The sequence below is a fragment of the Anguilla anguilla genome, chromosome 7 (genome assembly GCF_013347855.1).
Source record: "Anguilla anguilla isolate fAngAng1 chromosome 7, fAngAng1.pri, whole genome shotgun sequence".
In the NCBI taxonomy this organism is placed as follows: Eukaryota; Metazoa; Chordata; class Actinopteri; order Anguilliformes; family Anguillidae; genus Anguilla; species Anguilla anguilla.
Window position 1 is genome coordinate 50,686,130 of NC_049207.1, and position 20,206 is coordinate 50,706,335.

Here is a 20,206-nt window from a genome sequence, read left to right on the forward strand (position 1 = left end):
AACGCTGTCCGCTTATGATTTTGGTATTTTAGCTACAGCGCGCCCCGGTCATGCTAATGTGTGCCCAAATTGAAATGTATAACAGGGGAACGTGGCACTATGGGGAACATTAGGGATATTAGGGTTTGTCATTTTGAGGCCGCAGAGGAATTCATAATCAGGCCAGGGTTTTGGCCGTAATTATAATCCTTCCATAAAACTGACACACGATATACTGCTCTAAGGGATCCCCTGCAACAACACAGAGGGAGGGGTTGGGGGGTGGGGGGGGTGAATAAAAAGGGAAAGTGACAAGAAAGCTATCGCCCAGCCATATTTCATTACACAGTGCTGAAGCTCAGAAAGCAATCAAGCATATTTAGCCATCCTCGTCTCGGGCTAAAGCAATTATTACTGTAGAGTTTTTACTGTGCTCTGCCAAGAGGAAAATGAACCGCAGTACCTATCAGCTCAATGCATACACAAGTGACTCCACAGGCAGCTGACCAGCACACCACAGCCACAGCTTACCGCCGACTGCATTAGCATTGTAACATCAGCACATTCTGGCTCGCGCAGAGCGATAACAATAAAAATGTCACCAAAAGGCATGTGTGATTATTTGCATTCATCATACTGGCTAAAGGAGAAAAAAAATTAGTGAAGGTCAGTATGAAACAGGAGGAAGGTTCAAAGACAATTGTTTCATTTTAGTAGTAGTAATAATAACGACAACAACAACAATGATAATAATAATAATAATAATAATAATAATAATAATAATAATGTTTCTTTTTCTTATAGGTCTTCAAAACAATAATTGCAATATTATGCTCCAGTTTTGCCTGAAGCACACTAGTAACACACAAATCTTTCATCGACAGTGTGTACACACAAAACATTAATCTACAATCTTATTTAAGCCGCGCCTCTATTAGACAGTACAAAGACTGTTCGAAATATGCTTTAGTACAGCATGTTATCAACCAAGTTACATAGCACTTACTGTACACAATTGTCTCAATTCACGCTGCACAAACTGATAACACGTATTACTACAGCTAATAATATTACTACACGCCTTTTTTTGTTTGTTCCTGTATTTGGCAAAGCCTTGTAAGCGTCTTCACTGATGCGGGGCAATTTGCCCACACACAAACAGGGATTATGAAGCACATTTTAATTGGGATTCCTCCACGGACTTCTTTGGATGGCACAAACAGCCATGTGACATTTTTAATACGGTTAATTCAGCAGTGGTTTGAAGTGTCCTGATGAGATGGGCTGCTTTGATATTTTTAGGACCAAGTAATTACAGGCTTAAATAATTACATTGTCTGGATTGCCCTATTTTCTGAATATCTGCAATTAAATGGCATGAATTTTTCTGCAGTCTGGGGTCTTGGGGAATCGGCATTTTTAATCTTTTTCATTTTGAACAGCGGGGCCAGTGTCTGACAATAATGCTCCAGCAGCTCAATTCCGTCAGTGGGAGACCATAGAACCAAGTTTCCTTCACCAGAGAAGCCATTGTATTTCTTAATTGTCAGAGCAGGGACTGATTGCTGCGACCCAGCAGCCATCGTATGAATGTTTATATTGGAACAGTGTTAGAACTCATGTCAGAACCCGTTCTCCCTCTGTGAAAAAAATAAATGCATTCTTATATTGATAAAATCTGTTTTCATGTTTATCAGCTTGTGGGGACTTGAAGGAAAACATGGAACGGTAACGAAACAGGAAAGTGGAACTGGAATGCCGTATGGTGTGTCCCACCCCCAGGGGGAATATTTTATTCCACTTGTAATTTCACAGGATCACTATGTGCTCCATAAAACCCTGGGTTTATTTCCCTATTTTTCTCCAGAATTTGGAACGCATGATCACACCCTCTGCGTGTACGATAAGCCTCGGCTCCTGGATACACAGTAAATTACAAATGTGTTTAAAACAGAACATTAAATATTTCCCTCAGGAAAACAGCACTAAATATGAAGTTCTATTCAAACCGTAAAATTCAAACCAGGTTAATAGTACTGATCGAGTGAGAAATTGCCTCCGATTATGGAAGATGATGCCACGTGACCAGCTCATTTCATCACTGCACATAATCATGTTTGCATAAAATGACAGGGGACCATATGTAATCCAGGAGGACCTCTAGCGCTTTAAAGCAAATTAATCACACATGAAAGTGTTCACGCTGACATGCTCGGTACGATCACATGGCAATTCTTTGATCTGTGGAACCAAGTGTTCGCATGTAAATTGCAGGTTGCCATCAAGGGTTCCCAAACCCTAGTCCTGGAGGGCTGCGGTGTTTGCCAGTGTGTGTGGTTTTCTGTCGATCAGTTCCGAGTTCAAGCTTCAGAAACAAGGTTTAAACTCATTAGCTCATTGATGAGTAAAATTTAGTGGTGAATGACATAACTTGAGAAGAAATTCTAAAATGCACCAAAGACCAGCAGACACTGTGGCCCTCCATTAGCCTGCAGGATTATTGAGTTAGCCTAACAACTGAACTGAATAAAACCCGGAACAGCTCTTTTTTACATCAGTCAATGTTCCAGATTTGGGAGGGTTCCGGGTTTTACCCAGCTCAGTTGTCCAGCTAACCCAGTAATCCTGCTTCGTGATACAGGTCCCAGGACTAGAGTTTGGAGATCCGTTCGGAAACCTTTCAATGTCAGATGCACATGGCTGGATATCGTTAAACTGGCGTTGAATGTAAGAGAAACCCATGGAGAGAATGAATACGCAAGTACACAAAATGATGGACAATATAGACCTGAAAGTATCGTGACAGCGTTCTGGATAATGTTCAAGATAGCACTTCTGTATTACGGGAATAACATATGATCTGTCATCAGTGCAATTACCCAGGCGAAGAATAGCCCATGGGGCATTCCCACTTGTAGCATTTAGTTCAGTGAACCACTTCAGCCATGCTAATTTAAGAGAGAACGCACCCAAATATAGAGCGTACTGCTTGTCAAATAAATATAGACACTCCAGAGGGAGTTGCATACACACACCACAACTGAAGGTCACTGTTATATGTACATAGGGAAAGAAATCATTGAGAGGATTTTTTATGATCATGATTTCAAATATCAAGAATTTGAAACTACTAGACATTCGCAATACATTTGTATATTAAATGTATGCAACAATGAAATTGTTAAAGAAATAATGAAATTATGTTGTTTTTGTTGTCTCCACTAGCATTCTAGCATTGCCTAGTGTAGGAGAAGCACGTAGGTGGACAGGTATTATTATTATTACCATGATTATTATGGCACGATTATGATGGCAGTTTAACACTATGGTACTACGGCTATTTATTCCATGATCTACCAAGACAATAGCATTTTACTGGTGGTAATCATTAGTAAGTGGGAAATCATTGATACTTTCTCATGAAAGTCCTGAATGCTGCTAATTTGTGTAATGCAAATCCCAGTTCCTCTTAAAAAATTCCACTGATTGCCTTAGCATTCGACAAGTGTATTTGCGCTGTTGAAAATGGATGCAGGGGTGGACGAGGTTGCTGTATGGCTAAAATGAATATTCATGTAGATCCCCTGCTTCTATATGCTTTACATTTCATCACTCTAAATGCGCTCTTTGCTGTCCGTTTCAAAATTTCTTAATGTACACACAATGCAACCCACAAATACAAGTGTTAAATAAACTACTGAGTCCAATAGCTTCTTTACTACTCAATTACAGTTAATAGGTACTCTATATAGGAGTTGATTTGACACAAAATATTATGTATAATGCATTAAGTACGTCGTACTTGGATTTGTACATCCAAGCTCCCTCTGTCAAGCAAGTCCTGAACGAAGGTAAGCATGAACTAGGGAATGACAGGGAGATGGGACAGGAGGTATCAGTGCGGTCACAGTGCCAGCGTTTCGGAGTGTCCCCCTCCCAGAGCACCCCTCTTCTGCATTCCCCCCCACAGCCCGCGATGTGCCTGCGCTGTCAGCCTGCCGAACGCTGTCCTCAGACACACGAACCTTCCATTACAGCTTTCGTACGGGACAGAGACGGGGAGGGGGCTCATTCGGAGCATGCACTGCTCACATCAAAGGGAGCTTTGATGGATGCTTTGTTTTTTGTTCTTGTGTGCATGTGCATGTGCATGTGTGTGTGCATGTGTACGCCTGTCTGTGGGCATGCAAGTTCAATATATAATATACATGTATGTGTGTGTGACTTTGAGTGTGTGTGTGTGTCCGTGCATGCGTACATTCATACGAGTGTGCGTGTGTGTGTGTGTGTGTGTGTGTGAGAGTGTGTGAGTGCGCGTGTTAGCCTTTTACTTCCGCGGTAGCTCTCGTCGTTTATGAGAGTGAAATCCCAGAGATGCCGCTCCTCACCAAGCAGGTACAGAGCGAAAGGAACAGAAGGAGAGCATCTGTAAAAAAAAGCCCTGGAGACACGTCTGTGTATGGACACGCGGCACGACAGATATTACAGACGAGCCAGATACCCGCTCCAGCGTTCTGTCCTCGTTTTGACCTGGGATGACCACAAGCACAGCCGGGACAGGCGGGCGGTCCGACTGGTGAGGGCGATGGCACACAGACCCAAGATCGCGTTTCAAAAGTCCCCAAAAAAACGAGCAGGGGTGCTTCCTCAGGAGTAAATCACATTTATTTGAGCTCCTTCGCATCGAAAGAAAATATTTGTTAGTCATTACTTGTGATTAATAGTTCATTTTTTTCTATCACTCGCCCCAAACCTCACCACATCCACCACGTCCCCTGTAAAACCCTGCCTTCTTCGTTCTTCACTGTGGCATTGTTGTGGGGCGTGAAACAAATAAATATATTAACGCGGGCATTTACGGTGCACAGCTGTAACAAGGGCTGAGTTTACTACATTACTATACTGCCATCTGCTGGAAAATTGTTTCCTGGAAATAAATACCTAAATTAGGCGATTGTATTTGATGGCTTTCATATCTGATTTGCATCAGAATGACTAATATTTTCCACCTGTACAATTAGGAGGACTCAGATGAGTCCTGTATATATGATACAGTGATATGTGTATCAGTAACTCTGAAATAAACTGTGAATGGGAGAAACAAACAAATGCGAGACTGGCAATATTAGATTGTCCTATTTGTGAATGAAACGTAATTATAAATTCATAATTTAAATGCACAGAGATTAAGCAGAAAGGCCTTTTGAAATAACACTTTTGTTGTTTCAGAAGGCCTTTCAGCCCAATTTAATATTTCACTAATCAAACTGTCTAACTATTGAAGAGCAGAGGCATTAATTTTATAAAGGGTGTGTGTGTGTGTGTGTGTGTGTGTGTGTGTGTGTAAATTATAAAGTTGATTTTTGGTTTGACATGATCCCATACATGCCCCTTGCCATTCATATTAAGGGAAAACACAATGCTGACATTTACAGAATAAATAACTGACCTATGGCATGATCAGTAATGCGTATGGACTTTATACCAAACACGTATGAAAACTGGAATTGTGTCTGGAATACTGAAAACTGCAACTTCCACACTGGTAATGCTCTGAAATATATCAATACAAGTCAGTGTTGTGAATAATCAACAGCTGTATTTTGTAAATTAATCAAACGAAGATTCATTTATAGCAGGTTAACAATAATAAAGACACGACAACGTAATAATAACTATAGAGCTTGAATATAATAAATGTTCAGGAAAAACAAAAAAGGTCACAGTGATGATTTCGGACCAGGCACGGCATCGGAAATACCGTGCACAAATTCTTATGCACTGAGGGACAGCACCATCTTGTGGTTAATGTCTAATCAACTGTTAGACAGTTGGAAAGAAGGTGCTTGCTGCCATGGGTTTTATAGCAATTATAACAAGGGTGGTTCTCCCGGACCCCATCTGTCCAAGTGAAGGCCTTTTGAATGTGATTGATGGATCTTACAGTGACAGTGCTGCGTCAGGACAAGCGCTTCTCCCATCTACACTCCTGGTTATCCCCACCCTGGACTGTTAGCTACCCTCTGCTACCCCCCACTCCCTCACCCCCACCCCTCTTACTGAGCAATGTTCCTCTGTCAGTCATACATCTACAAGAGTCCAGTCTTATACAAAAGGGGTGCAAGTTTTTGTGGTACCCCAGCAGTGCTACACCCAATTCTACTTATCACGGTCTTGATTGAAGACCATGGTTAGTTAAACTAGAGGAATGACGTGTTGTTGTAGTGCTGGGCCAAAACAACATACGGCACCCACATTGGACCTTTATACTCTGGATGCCCCTGACATAAATACTTACACTCTTTTGGCTGACCTATCTTTAATGTCAAATGTGTTGATGGGGTCAGATAGGCTAGTAGCACTGGCTAGAGGATTATTTTTGAGGTAGAGTCATATACTAGGTTATTCAGGGGACTGTTAGGACAATTCAGGCGGTCTTACATGTGGCTTTGAGGAGGTCTATACACTGCATCCTCAGTATGTCTGCCTTGGTTGGTGTCATTGTTTTTTTCTTTTTTAGAGTAGTACACCAATTCACACTGTTCTTGACTTGACCAGTATTAACTTAAGAACTAAACGAAGGACCATACTACTGCGGTATCAAAACGAAATCCTTAGACAAGCGTTTCCGCCTACAGACGACACATCCTAACATCCTGTTCTTGCCGGATTCACGGGCTCCAAAGTTTCGGTCTAAGGTTCTAAGTTAAAAGTTTCTCCATGTTCCGAGGCATTTCTGATTCATTAGACCGTGCGGCAGGTGAATATTTCGACACCAGCCCAGATGCTCATTAGAGCTGTGGATGGAGCTCAGAACAGTGTGCTCAGTGCATAACTGGAGTACCCTCAGTAAAGCACACTTGAAGGGGAGACTCAAGGGAGACCGCTGTTGAAACAGCACCGTAAAACCCTTTCACACACACCGCGGGAGCAACACAAACATTTCCAGTCAGTGTCCGTTATATAGCGCAGTATTACAAATATAACGGCCCCCCAGGACTTGAGTTTGACAACGGCGCTCTCGACTGTCGGTAAACGGTGAGCCTAGAGCGGGCTGAATTGCCTATTCTTATCATTATGTTATCTTATGTTCTCATAATTAATGTGAAAGGCCTGTCGGGGAAGTGAGGATTAAGTAAAATATGTTTAATTTTCTGAATCCAGCAGTTTTAACTGTTAGCACCCTCGTTTTAACGTCCGAGACTCTGAATACTAAACACAAGTGCGTCAACAGTTAAAACCCCTCACTTATCCAACATGTAAATAAATTCAGTCAATTTAATTTCTTAATTATTTATTAAAGACATACATTGTTAATTATATTGCTGTTAGGTTCCTTGGATGACCAATAGCACACAACAAAAGCAAAGTCTGCACAGTCTTTGCAAGAAGGATGTACAGGCAAAACGATGAACAAGGTCTGAAATTTGGATGAACCAAGGTGACTCGGAGAAGGAGGAAAAATCCCACAGCTCAAAGCTCCATTTTCTCAACCTAACCTCGCTGAACTGGCTACATTCTCCCTCACAGCAGTTCAAATTAATTAATATTGTCTAATCTCCATAGGACACAAAATTCGTTTTTTAATAAAGTGAACTGCTCAATTTGAAAATCACACACGTATTGTGCGCAGACACGCTAAAATCATTCACCCCCCGGCGTCATGCTAATGAGAAACTAGCGTACGAGCCTAGAGTTATGTTTCATAAAAAATGTATCAGCCATAAAAATGAGTACCACAAGGGCCTTAAGACAAACTAATGTATTTAATTAAACTTCAAATATAATATTGCTGCTCGAAAATTTACCGCCGCCCCCTTCCCCCGAGCACGCCATTTATTTACTAATACGGTTAACTTATTCATTTACACTTCAAAGTCTTTCTAAACATAATCGAATCGAATAGATATTTTCCTTAAAAAGAATATATCAAATGTGCAGCTATAAAAATAATAGACTGGAAAATCTTACAACATACATACATACACACACACACACACACACACACACACACACACACACATGCATGCATGCACACACACACACATACACACACGCACGCATGCACACAGACACACACACATATTATATATCGAACTTTCAGCACATTCAAGGGTTGTCGAGAGGTCTTGATTGCTTTCACAACACAAAGCAACAATCGCAATGGTTTGATTAAACCATTGACTCATGAATTCTGTTTTCGTTTTCACTGTACAAAAGGACCCAGCTAACAATACAATACAAAAAACAATTACATATTGACTACTGAAGGCTGGGTGATCATCTCCTTCCATTATCTTGTCATTCTACAGTGTACACTTGAAGACTAAATATTAGAGTGACTCAGGGGTGCACCCAATATCTCTGTCAATGCCCTATACTTAAGGCAGGGCACTTAGAGGTAATAATCCCTTTTCTGCACCCAGTTCATTCAAAGAGTTTTGTTTTTGAAATGGCAATGGTTCAAAAAATATATCCCTGCTGTAATAAAACATTACAATATATAGCAATTAACCCATTCTACCCTTCAATAAAACATTCCAAAACATTACATTTTTTTAAAGATATATAATTTGATGTATTTTATACAAAATGTAGAAAGATAGAAATCTCTTGAGAACTACCACATACTATAATCAGAATTTTTTTATTAAATGTGTTGGACTCATTTTAAAAGCAAATTTAAAAAACTAGAACTAGTATATCACGTACATTACTCGGCATGAATAGACTAAGAAAACTAAACAAATTTGCATTGAACCATAATAAAATATGCATCATACATGTGCAAAAGAACAGCAACTTTCATTATGTATGTGGTTTATGTACAGGTGTATGCCATCCGAGAGAGACCAACTTGGCTGTCTTTACAATGGCAGTTAATTTTGTCAGCATGTTTGAGGCTATGCTAATGACTAAATATGGTGATGTACCATAACATGTTCAAAAAGGACATCATCTCTGATTACTTCCAACACAGTAAAGAGTCCAGTGTTAAATGAACTTTTAGAGAGTACGTATGGTAGTAATGTTCTAGTCCAGAGCAGGGCCATATGCACTCTGTTAGAGTTGAATTAACAGTGGACATTTTACTGTGAAGTCTTGCTTCAATCAACTTTCATTGTTGTCAGGAAACAGTCTCACTCAGGTATGCACAAATCCCAAGTTTCCTGTGAGACTAAGCAGTTTTACATAAGTACAGATGCTGTCCGTATAACAATGTAGGCAATAATGCCTTCCCTTAGTTGGCTTGGTGTTTTAGTCTCTCCTGGAATCTCTTAAGTTTAATTAAATTTAAGAGTGAAATGGCATATAATTCATAGTATGTGCTTTTCCCCTTCATATGTTAGACCAACTATATTATTAACTATATTCATAGGAGACTAGTAGGGAGCTATTGGAGTTAAAAATACTTCTAGATAATTTTTCTGTGAATATTTAATGATGTTATGCTGATATATAGACTGTGTTTAAATGTGCACATTTAATGCATAATATATTTCCCAGTGATATTGCCTCAAATGATATCAGTAGTAATGTAGGAGGCTCAGGGTATCTATTTGTTTTTGAGAGAGATTGCAGGATAACAAATAATAGGCATGAAACATACATATTATTACTAATGCACAGGAGAGAGAACGTAAAACCTACACTAAGAAAACATGTATGGTTTTCAATAAACATAGTCAGGGTTCAAACCTCAGGTTGCAACCACTAGACCACAGAAGTGCATCTGAAATGGAACCTCGACACAGAAGCGCTGAGAAGAGGCTGTTCCAGTCGTTATGTGGCTCTGTTGTGCAGGGATTCAAACTCTCTCATTCATTGCGATTTGCAAAATCCCACTGTCTATGGCAGTGGTGTCAAACTCGTGCCATGGAGGGCCGTGTGTATGCAGGTTTTCATTCCAGCCTCAGATCTTGATTATATAATTAGTTAAATTATTTGCTGAATTAGGGATGCAGGTTTGTGCACAATGGTGACCCGACGTCTATGGTGACCCGCATTGTCTAAATAAAAATTTTCTTATATTCTGTGCTTCAATGCAGTTAAACGCATATGGCTGAATGAGTAATTGGACTCAATTAAGGCAGCATTAATTGGTTGGAATGAAAACCTGCATACACACGGCCCTCCATGGCACGAGTTTGACACCACTGGTCTATGGCCATTTAAAAAAAAATTAATCTCAGTTGTCTCTTTCCATTCTTTTTACAGCCATATTGGCAGAACGCTGCTACAGACAGCGTAGACCGTGGTATGCCTGTAATATCGCACAAGGGTTCAAAATGATACCTACTGATACCGACAACATGTTTGTTTGTCTTCTGAGATTTTATTTTCTACACTCTTGTCGAAGTGCTGTCCACCGCTAAGGATACACAATAGCTTTCTTGTGATGGATGGCCCCAGCGCTTTTCTTGACCGGTGATTGATGGGCATTTGAAAGGCCCATCTGCTTTCGCTGTTCATCTTTCAGACAAATGATGTGCGATGCGTGGAGCTGGGGCCGGTCAACAATCAAAGAATCGAGTAGCTGTGTCCATAACGCTGCGCAGATTACAATGGAGGTGCGAAAGATGTATCATTTCACAACAGGGATACATGTCTAGGGAAAAGTTTGCTTATTTTTTTCTAACAGAAGTTCAGCACTTAGCCTCGACTCAACGTTCTGTGCTTAAATATAACTTTTAATTAAACGTAAGCGCTATTACATTTTTTTCTTCAGATGTTTTTGGAGAAAATAAAAACTAGAAAAAAAAAAAACTTATTTCTCTTTCCAAGTAACGTTCAGAGCAAATGTTTATCAAATCCAGGTCATTGTATCCAATAGAATATCAAACTATCGAGAACCAGTATATGGACCGTATGTGAATGTGCTTTCAGATATGAAAGTAAAACACATAAAATTTGAGAAAAAAATGCACTTCATTTTCCCAATAAATTACAATGGTCGTGACAAACAAACAAATAAATAAATAAATAAATAAATAAATAAATAAATAAATAAATTTAACTGTTCAAATAAAACCATTTTGCAAAGAAGTGAAATATATAAAGTAAGATTCATATGAATTTCCTTGAAGGGCATACACCTATGGATTTCTATGTCTGGGGACAAAGAATATAGAATTCTTCTTCAGTTCAGCAGTCTGCTCTTTTGGTTTGTTTATTTGCGGATTTACCCTGGATGGCAGCAGATTAACTGTATCTACGGGAACTGTGACAGCATTGCTGCTTCCATAATATCACTGTGTGTGAAGGGATTTTTCCATTTTATTTATATTTCAACCAGAAGGTAGTGCAACTAAGACCGCTTAAAGCTGCTCAGTTTTATTTGTGCAAAGATACTGGCGCTTTGTCGTTATACGCTGCAAGGGTTCCCACTTTTTGAATTTCAATAAAAGAGAAGCAGAGGTTGCTAGGCAACCACATGAATTTTCTACATATATTCAACACGTATTAAGAATGATCATATTTAGAGTTTCAAGAATGTGTTAATTTAATTTATCCTTATCGCACAACACTCTTCAAAGTGTGCCAACATTGACATTAAACCGCTCTGAGGTACATATTATACTACAAAACAATGGTATCAACATTGGAAGTATTGCAACCATGGTTCATACAGCCCTTTTCATGTTAAATATCATTGATTTAAAATAAATAAATGAAAACCCGTTTTTATATGATGTATTTTGGGGGGAGGCAAAAAGAGGTTGCTGTCTTTATTATCAGATAATTTCATCAATTTCTTATTTCATAAAAAGCACATAGCTGCCATCTACAGGTCAGAGGGAGATATAGCAGTTCAAGATTTACATCAAGTTACACCTCATCATGCTCTGCCCATCAACTGAACTTCTGAACACTACATATTAAAACTGTCCACACAGTGCTTGTGGGCCCTGCTTCTGATTTTGCGCAAGAATAAAATAAAAAAATAAAAAAATAAATAATAACAATAATAACAAAAGATACTCATAAACAGCAAATACACGGAATTACACGGACCAAATTATATCTGTTAAGAGTTGAATGAACACTATTAGAGTTGAATTAACACTGGACATTTTACTGCGTAGTAGAATTCCCAGTGTTAATTCACCGTTGCTTTTGCTCCAGACAGTGCCTTTCTCTGGGTTAGGCCTTTCAAGTGAAGTTACCCAGAGTGTCTTTGCTGATCTGTGTGTCTATTACAGAGAGCAGCGGGATTCTGAAGAAGATGGCTGAAGCGCGAGTGTTTCTCTACAATTCAACTGTTTAACAGAGTTTATATGAATCCACTCCACAGTTGACTGGAATAACTCTGCAAGACTGAATACTTTACTGTGTAGAATTTAGCTTTGAATGCAATTAATGGTCAATTAATTTTATTATTATTATTATTATTATTATTATTATTATTATTATTATTATCCAATTCTGTTCAAACAGAAATGTTTTTTTTTTTTTAAAGATGCATATTAATAGGAAATACTCTTGTGATTAAACCTAATTCTGCCATCATCTGTGACAGAACGCCTTTCACGCAGTAATTGCTTATTACACATTTATTTATTTATTACACAACTTATACTTCCTATATACAGTCAGACAGCTCCTATCTCGAAAAGGCCTGTCACTTACGGCATTTGATCATTCTTTTTGAACGCAACACACATTTGGACGGGAATACAAATGCCTGGGCTCCCGCAGCGGGGCCAAGAACTACAAAGACTGTTTAAAAAAAAAAAAAAAAAAATTAATAAATAAAAAAAAAAAAACAGAGCCCAAAAATAACTGCGGAATCAAAGCCTGGCTTCTACCCTGGGTATTAATTAGCGCTGTTTTAACTGCCTGATGTTCACTCTCACAGCAGTTTCCTACATAAACAGAGGTAATCTCGCTTGCACCTGGGGAATTTTACAGAAGGGCTTTTGTTTTCTGGAGAGCAGCGATGGCTGAAAATGGAGGGAAAAGGATATATGGATGCTGCACAGCAAAACTGTCTGTGTTAAATGCACTCTTACAGAGTATCCATGGCCCCTATTGGACTTGCATGTACTCTGTTAGAGTTGAATTAATACTGGCATTTGTGGGTGCGAGGAAAATTGTATAATTTTAGCGTGGTTCCAGCTTGTCAATTAAAAATGGTGAACAAAGCTTTGGTGCCATGTCTGTTGGTTGGAGATATAATTTTAATTTGTAAAAGTTTTTAATAATATTCTTGTTCTTGCTTTTGTTAAATTGCTTCAGATATGCAACACACATGTAGGCAATTTTCAATAACTGAATTAATTTCTTTTGGCTTGGGGTGACTTTTGTCCATCAATTAATCCGCGACGACTAACCTAGTCACCATTTTCGACTGCACTAGGCCCCATTTACACTTGTAATTTTGTGCAACCTACAGTATATCCTATTTCAGGAGAAATCTGACACGTGATTTGACGATAAACACAATAAACTGTAAATACACTTTTTTGTCCAAATCTGATTTGAATCTAATCTGGATGTAGTCTGGATCAGCATTTAATGTACCATTTTCAATAATGCATCATGTACTCAATGCATTCTGCAAAAACAAAAGGATATGGAAAAGGGAAACACCATATGGTCTAAGCCCTCTCTGAAGTCATTGAAAGGTGACGCATGGAAACATTTTGTATTGCTTGATCACTAATTGATTAAACTCTTACAGCACTGCTCCTTTAAGTATACTCTTGACAGAGAAAAGCACATACTTTAGCTGAGAAGCACAAGAATTCAATATCGGGCAAAGAGGCAAACTTTTCTGTCAGAGGTGGATATCTTTCAAAACACCTCTTTTGAACCTATAACCCGTTTGATGGGGGGGGGGGGGGGGACTCAGAGCTCATGGCCACTAATAATGAAAGTATTCTTCACTTTTTCCTTCATTGTGCTTAGCTGTTCAAAAGCAGGTTGGAGATTCACCACAAATCTATCACCAGCCACTCTCACCTTCCTTCAAAGGGTTTGTTTTGTTGGCTAAGTGCACATTGAGATTAAGTGCACCCTGCCAGTTTTTCTTACCGCATCTGTGATCTACGGGCTTCAGTTTCAAATAGATTAACTGGCTATGTGCATGCTGTGAGATGAGAAAAGAAAAAAATTATATATATATGAATTATGTTCTTAAAAGCATTTATCATAAGCTGAAGAGGTCTGTCAGTTCCCATGCACTGAAAGCTGTTTCTTTTATAAGTGAGCTAGAGGTGCACTTACCCCCACTGTGATGAGAATTAACTGAAGTAACACACATGCCCTCTCAAACTGGTGTAACACACCTTCCCTCTGAAACTGAAAAAAACACACCTTCTCTCTCAAACTGGTGTAACACACATTCCCTCTCAAACTGAAATAACACACCTTCCCTCTAAAACTGAAATAACACACCTTCCCTCTTAAACTGAAATAACACAACGTCCCTCTCAAACTGAAATTACACACCTTCCCTCTTAAACTGAAATAACACACCTTCTCTCTCAAACTGAAATAACACACCTTCCCTCTTAAATGGAAATAACACACCTTTCCTCTCAAACTGAAATAACACACCATCTCCCTCAAAATGAAATAACACACCTTCCCTCTCAAACTGAAGTAGCACACCTTCCCTCTAAAACTGAAATAACACACCTTCCCTCTTAAACTGAAATAACACACCTTTCCTCTAAAACTGAAATAACACACCTTCCCTCTCAAACTGAAGTAGCACACCTTCCCTCTAAAACTGAAATAACACATTATTAGTATTTATTAGAAACGTTTCTATTTTGTACTCCACATTGTGTTTTCCAAAATACCATTATGTAGATGGGTGCACCAGCCGCACAGCATAAATAAGAACACTGTCTTTATTCTCAGATATTCCTTCCTGCCGCAGTTTGCTTTTAATTCAAACTGAACTCGTTTTTGCATTTAGGGGAAGAAGATTTGTTCTTTCTATTTCCGTCTCCTCTTCTGCCTCCAGAATGCCGAATTTCACTGAAGGCACAGAGGCAAACTGTGATTCTGAAAGCTCATGCCAAATTCATAGCCGTCCTACTCCCTTCCAGGAGCTGGAAATGCATATCTGTATCGCAAATAGCTGCGGGGTCGAGAAGCTCATCGGAATGCAGCATGAAAAATGCAGGAAAAGGGCCGTGTCACTAGGAGGAGCTTAGCGGTGATGTGCCCTGTCCTCCACAGGAAAGCTAACATTTTAGTGATGTGGTAATGACCCTGTGCTGGAGAGCACTGGGAAAGTGGGGTTCGGATAAACCCAGTCCGCCATGACAGTGCATCAGGGCCGCTGCCCTCAATGAATTATAAAGACAAGACGCTTAAAACCAGACTCGTTTTTAACCCTGTTCTATCAAGACTCACAGCACATTTTAAAAATCTGATTGCTATGTATATCTTTTCATTTTTTCATTACTAATATACAGACTGCCTCCATGGTACCATCAACTCTTGTGAGATGACAGAATACAATACTGAATACTGTTTTTCAGCAACATTGTGTGTGTGTGTGTACATGCGTGTGTGTGTTTGTATGTGCATGTATGTGTGTGTACGTGCGTGTGTGTGTGTGTGTGTGTGTGTGCACGCACAAAGCACGTGTGTGTGTATCAGGTGGCTGCATTCCAGTGGAAATGACTCTGAAGTTCATGGAGCAATTTGCTCCAGTTGCCACAGCTGCCTTTGTGTTTATATCCATTATTAATCCGGTTTTACTAATACGTATTTGACATAGTTGCGTAAGCGATTATTCATTCATGAGTTCCTCACAAGTTAAGTCCTTAACAGTCCTTAACTTTATAATAGCTACGAGCATGCATGTGTGCAACATTTATTTAAATAGCCTTTGACACAGATTCATTAAGACACTTTGTATTCAAGCAGCTGTAAATTGTTGTAGCACGTAAGGCCTTTTCCTAAGTTTAAGACATTGAACTGCGACAGTGAGTGGAAGTGTAACAGCAATAAGGCACTGTTACACTTAAGCCAACCTGAAACCATATTATTGTGATTTTAGGGGAAATTGTAGCAAGCACAGCCCCTTGGGGTGACACACCAGATTATTAGTGTGAGACGTATCGGTGCGAGATGTCCAAACGTAACGGCGACAACGGGCATGTTTTCCGACAGCGACGGACAGAATCTGAGAGAGCCTGAAAAAAAAAAACGTGTCAAAATGGGGGTCCACTCACCCGGAGCCGAGGCTTCTCGCCGCGGTTCATGCAGGTGCCAACATGCTGTCAGACGCACGCGTTCCACCGGGGCCCGGTCCAGCCGCGACACTGTACCCCCACCTGCGAGAAGAAGATCACATCCCTAAGCATGGGGACAGATTCAGTGGACACCTCCCCCCCCCCCGGATGTGCATCCAGCAAGGCCAAGGTTAGTTGAAACGTTAGTTGAAAAGGTAGCCAGTGCCCTGTGGAACAAAATTGCCAGCCAATGGAGACTATGTGGAGAAAAGTAAGTAATCCAGCAAGCTGGCACTCTCTGGCATTTCTTACCAAACATTAAGTCATCTCTTAATATAGAACACAAATGTGGGATGTGTTTCTTATTTTTTTTTATGTGCTTATAAAGAAAACACATACGCCTAGGGTATATTTAGCGATGGAGATATTGTGAGTCATTCCACAGTGCTCCCTCCACTCGTCCCTCCAGACAGTAAAATATAGATAACGTATGAAAATTAAAGACACACTCAGTTCTCATGTCCAATATCCCTTAGCCAGCTAAACTACCTGCCTCTGAGTAGATAAACATGTGCACTCTGAAATGTTCCTGGTGTAAGGTGTAGATTCATAATGTTAACATTTAGATTCAGAAACAAGAATGAAATCGAACACTAATTTATGCTCCAAAAACGGTTAACATTTAGACATACAGGTTTGAAAATTAACCACCATGGTTCCATAAACTAAACTTTCCTCATTTCGTTCTTAATTTTACAGCCTCTCATTGTATATTTCCCACAATGGACTCCCACCAACACCCTTCGCTCTGTTTCTACACAGAGCTGCACACTGGTTACCGTACACGCAAAGTTGTTTCTCCGTGGGGCCGATACACGCCTTCCCATTTTTTCCGGAAGCTTCCTAATCAAGAGGAGACTGACATCAGCTCCTGTTTGTCTAGACTGCTGAAATCTATCCCATGCAGTGTGCAGCATAGACCCCTGCCGGTCTATCTTCTGGTTCATATGGGACGCTGTGAGTTTAGCTAGCGCCGTGCTAGAGGGGCAGAGCGGAATGGTTTTCGGGTGCTATATAACTGGACCTCGAGGCAGATTCTGCCAAAGGTGGACGGCATCCGTCGGCAACGGTGGGGGGGGGGTGGGGCAGCTCCCCTCGCAGTTAGAAAAACCACTCACAAACGCAAGGGACACCGGTCACATCCTTCAGGGGCTGCGGCAATCACCCAGAATGCCCCGCTGTAGCCTTTCGCCAATCTGAACGTTAATACCCTCCCGTCTCGCCTCAGTGGTGATCTGAGGACTTTTGTTAAAATCTCTTTAAGCCCTCACTGTGGCTGGGATTCTGTCAAAAGTGAAGCTTATTTTTGCCGCCTATTGCTTCAGGTAAACACCCTATCTGGAGAAACTCATCGTCTCTGTATTAATCCTGCAGAATTTGTGACTTTGTGAGTGAGACATGTGGATGATGTGAACTTGAGTCAGCTGGGTGGGAAAGGAGACTTACTGACACAATGTTTAATATTTGAATTCAATTCACAAGTGATATAAACTCACTGAACCAGTAATGCACAAGGAGATGTGCTTGTGTTTCAAATAAACCATGCACTATTTATTTATTTATTTATTGATTTATATAGATTCCCTTCATATATGCAACACAAAGATGTTTACAGAAGTAGAACAATAAAAATGACCAAAATAAAATGGGGATATATCATACAAAAAGACTCTCCTTAAAAAAAAAGCAAAAAAAAGTTCAATATCAAATATTAACTTTTGCAATAATTCTGCACAGCAAACACGCGATTTACGGCTGTGATCCTTTCAAAAGCAGGGCCATAAGCGGCCTTTCCAGACCGAGCGTCTCCCCCCCTGCCCCCCACCCCCCGTCGTGTTTCATAAGCCCCTCCTCCCAGATCCCCTTCGAGCCGTGTAATAAATCATTAGAGTCCTCTGGGTGAGCCGCGCTCCGCAGAGACGCCCTGAATCTTAATTAGCCTGGCGCTGTGTTTACACAGGAGGCCCGAAGAGACGCTCGCTCCGAACGCTGCCGCCTCTTAAAAGTGTTTCAAGATGAGATTTGGGGCCGGACGTGCCTGTGTTTGAGAGCGAAAAAGAACAGCGGCAACATCCTCAAAACTCAAAAATAAAACATGGTGGCTTATCCTGTTAAGGAACTGTTCTAGTGTGTGTATGGGCCCCACGGTCTGGTATCTGTTAAGGCACTGTTTTCGTGTGTGTATGGGTCCCACGGTCTGGTATCTGTTAAGGCACTGTTCCAGTGTGTGGATGGGCCCCACGGTCTGGTATCTGTTAAGGCACTGTTCTAGTGCATGGATGGGCCCCAGAGTCTGCTATCTGTCAAGGCACTGTTCTAGTGCATGGATGGGCCCCAGAGTCTGCTATCTGTTATGGCACTGTTCTAGTGCATCGATGAGCCCTAGAGTCTGGTACCTCTTAAGGCACTGTTCTAGCGAGTGGTTGACCCCATTGCCTAGTTTAGAATCTCGACCATACATAACAGTGCCAACTGTAGCCAACAGCCCTGTAAGGTGATTAAATGCTGCACATTAAAGTGTACTCCTTCAGCTGATATCATGTGCCTTAGAAAAGAGCACTTGCCACTTGGATTATCTACTTCTCGCAACGCAACAGCGCCCCCTCTGGTCAATTAGACACTCGCAATCTGCCTGCACCAGCTGCACATAAAGAATGTTATTCTGAGCCAATAGCTGCACAGCTCAGCGGCCAGGCTATGAAAAGCAGTTTCAGGTGACATCACAGATTGGGGAAGAGCACAGGCTTATCTTTGCCCTCTGGATACTTGAAGAGGACACTACAGTGATGTGACAGGTTTACCAACATGGTGTAGAAAAGGGGAGAAAAAAAAGAAGTCAGAATGTACAATGGTGCGAGTCGAATGTTTTATTCAAGCCCTCAGGTGACTGGCAAAGAAATGGAACAGAAAGCACGTTAGGCACGAAGCCTACTTCAGATCACGGGACAATCACGTTAATTTAATTTAATTCAGAAAAATAAAGGAATTCAGACATCCGACTAATTCCATCATAGTGAAACACATTATGTGGCCTCACTGATTGCCTTCTGTATTATAGTAGCATAATTGCAGTAATTTGTGTTCCATGGAAGTGTTGATGTCTTCATTCTCAGCAGAGCATTGCTTCGTTTAAACCACTGTCACGAGCTCGTTCGTTCGAATGCACACATTATTGGCCCTAGACAGCAGCAATTGTAAACATGTATTTTGTAAGAACTGAAAGAGAACTCGAAAAGCAAAACAATGACAATGACAGCAAAATGAAACGACACTAGGCTAGTTATTACAACAAAGAGATTAAATGTATCTGAAACAATAGCTCATCTTTCATGCATTTGCATATAAATAGAGTGTGGAAATCCAACTGTTAAGCATAACTCATAATTTCTCTATCAGGACAGAAACTGCAGTTATGGTTTTAGCTTCTCTTCAAAACTTCCCAATAAAAGCTAAAATACGAATTTTTAAATGCATAAACTGGTCAGCCCCCTCCAAGATTAGGCATATATATATATATATATATATATATATATATATATATATATATATACTGTAGTGTAGTGGAATCCCTGTCGAAGTGCACAGTGTACAGTAACGCAGAAGCACCAGGTACCAGGCTACACTGCATTTCTGACCGCAGGATTATAGAACTGCGAGGGGCCGTGGGCCCAAGCTCTCGAGGAGCCGCCCGCACTTACTGAACCACAACGTGAAAACCCGCAGGGTGTTACCAAACGCATCCGCACAGCGGACCAGAACAACGAGCGTCAAACTTTCAGGGCGGCACTTGACGAGTTCACTGAACATCCTATAGACACCAAGGAGCCCTTGCTCCAAATAATGTCAGTTCTACTAGGAAACAAGGCACGTGCTGAAAGAAAACACACATGCCAGTTACAGCTATACCGTACGTCCCCTTCCCCTGAGATGCTATGCTAGTACACGACGGTCTCTGCGTTTCTCTGCAT